The following is a 2,500-nucleotide window of genomic DNA, read 5'->3' on the forward strand; positions in this document are numbered from 1 at the left end:
ACACGCGGCAGAGACGGCCCCGGACCGGGGGGGGACGCGGCCGCCAGGCGGCGGGCGCGACGGCCTTCGGCGGGGAGAGGGAGAGAGCGAGAACGGCGACGGCGCCCCTGGCGCCCCGAGACGGCGACAGAGAGGGACGGGGAAGGGAAGGAGAGGACGACGCGGGGGTCGCCCCCGCCCCCCCCGGCGCTCGCGCCTCGCGCGCGGCAGCACGGCACGGTACCCGCGCGGTACCCACCCGCAGACAGCCGCCCGCGCGGGGGGAGGCCGGGGGGGGGCGAGGCCCGCGCGCCTCGCCTCCCCCCCTCTCGCCCTCGTCTCTCGGCCCTCGGCGGGGCGCTCTCGACGCCGCCCCGTCTCTCTCGCTCTCTTTCTCCCCGGCCGCCGCGCCGCCGCTCGGCGACGCGGCCCCCGGCGAGGACGAGCTCCGCCCCAGCGGCTCGCTCCGGGAGCGGGGAGCTACGGAGCGCTCCCCGAGTCTGCATTTAGGGGGACGAAGGCCCTCGGGCGCGGCCACGACGGCCACGGCCACGACGACGGGCCTGCGAGGCGACCCCAGCCGCGCCGCCGGGGTGGCAACCCCCGGGCGGCGATTGATCGTCAAGCGACGCTCAGACAGGCGTAGCCCCGGGAGGAACCCGGGGCCGCAAGTGCGTTCGAAGTGTCGATGATCAATGTGTCCTGCAATTCACATTAATTCTCGCAGCTAGCTGCGTTCTTCATCGACGCACGAGCCGAGTGATCCACCGCTAAGAGTTGTCTGGCTTTCGGCACCGAACCCCGCACACGGGCGGAGGGGGCCCCTTTTTTTCTCTCTCGCCGAGGGGGCACGCACGCGGGCCGCCCCCGGCTTCGACCGTACGAGCACACAACGCAACGAACCGAGTGGGGGGGGAAAGAAAAACCATCCGAGAGCGAAACGCCCAACGGAACGCTCCGAAGGTCGGCGGGAAAGGCGGGGGGACCCGCGTCCCCGACCGCCTCCCCCCGCCGCTACGAGCGAGGGGAGACGCCGCCGGCAAACTGTGCCGTCCTCCGGAGGCGGCCCAGGCGCCCGGGCTCGGCCCGGCCTCCGCACGGAGGAGGCACGCGGCGCGCGCCGGACCGCGGGGGGACACGGCGGCCCGCCCGGCCTCGCTGCAACGGGACGACGGGACGCACGCGGCCGGGGGCGCGGCCGTCGGCCCCCGCGCGCGCCGCTCTCCCTTCTCACCGCCGCTCCGCGGACCCGCGGAGCGCCGCCGCGCCACCGCGCGGCCGGCTCGCTCTCTCTCCCCAGCGGCCTTGCCGCGCTCGAGACGGCACGCGACGGCCACCGCCCAACCGGCAACGCCCCCCGCGGGACCGCTCCCGCCGGGAAGGGCGAGCGCCCGGCGGACGCGCTCCGCCGCCGGCGCCGGAGGCGGGCGCCGCACCGAGACCCGAGCCGGCGTCGCGAGCGCCCGGAGCCTGCCGGACGGCTGACCCGCCGCCGCAACGGCCGCACTCCCGGGACCGCCGCCGCCTCGCACCGTCACGGAGCCCCTTTTTCCTCGGGCACGCGCGGCCCAGGGGAAGGCGTGCGGCGCCGAGCCGGGGGGGTAGGCGGGGAGGGGGGCAGCGACGCCCGCCCTTTTCTCCCCGCTGACCGGGCGGGGAGACCGGGCGGGGAAGCGCCCCCCCCCCCAACCCCCCACGGCCGCCGCGCGCACGACCTTCCTCCGGGGCTCCGCGAGCGGACGGAGAAAAGGGCGACGGGGAGGCGGCGGGCGGGGCCCGGGCCGGGACCGCCGCCGGCGACGGCGGGCGCCGTCCGGCCGGCCGTCCCCGCTGGCGGGGGACACTCGCCGAGCGGCGCCGCCGCCGCTCGGCACGGGGCCGCCCGCGCTCGCGGACTCTCCGGCGACGGAGGGACCTGCCGAGCGCTCGGCCCCGGGCGGGCGGGCGGTCGCTGAGCCGGGGACGGCCGGCGACCGGCGCCGCCGGCGCGCTCGAGGAGAAGGCCGTCGAGGGGAGAGAGACGGCGCGGCCGCGCCGCGCGCGGCGCCGCACCCCAGAGACCGCAGAGGCGGCCGAGGAAGGAGGAGAGCGCGGCGGGCCCCGGCGGCCGCAACCCCGCAGCTGAGGAAGGGGCGAGAGAGCGCGCGCTCTCTGCCGGCGTCGCCCGTTTCGAGGCGAGCGGGTCGGCCCCCGCGGCCGACCGCGCGCCGCGGCCTCTCCGCCGAGGCCGGGCCGCGGAGAGGGGGGGGCAGGGCGCCCCTCCCCGGCGCGGCGCGACAAACCCCCCGCGCGCGGTAACGCGGCGGGACGACGGCCGCGCGGCCGGTGGCCGCGGGCACCACCGCAGGGGATCACGCGGGAGTAGCTCCCCACCCCTCAATGGAGCCGCGCACCGCCGCCCGGCAACCGCCGCCGCCGCCGCCGCGGCGGAAGGACGCGCCGAGCCGCCCGAGTCTTTAAACCGCCGCCCCGGCTCGGCGGCGGCCCTTTCGCGGCCCCCTCCCCGCAGCGTTTGACGACG

At 79.1% G+C, this 2,500-nt stretch overlaps 1 non-coding gene across 1 annotated transcript; it reads right to left on the reverse strand.

The window, feature by feature from the left end:
- Window positions 1-605: 605 nt before the first annotated feature.
- Window positions 606-758, reverse strand: LOC144247313 (5.8S ribosomal RNA). The gene has a single exon (XR_013341027.1). It is a non-coding gene; the product is annotated as a 5.8S ribosomal RNA (ribosomal RNA).
- Between the last annotated feature and the right edge of the window lie 1,742 nt (window positions 759-2,500).

Source organism: Lonchura striata, chromosome 33, assembly GCF_050655825.1.
Source record: "Lonchura striata isolate lonStrDom1 chromosome 33, ASM5065582v1, whole genome shotgun sequence".
NCBI lineage: Eukaryota > Metazoa > Chordata > Aves > Passeriformes > Estrildidae > Lonchura > Lonchura striata.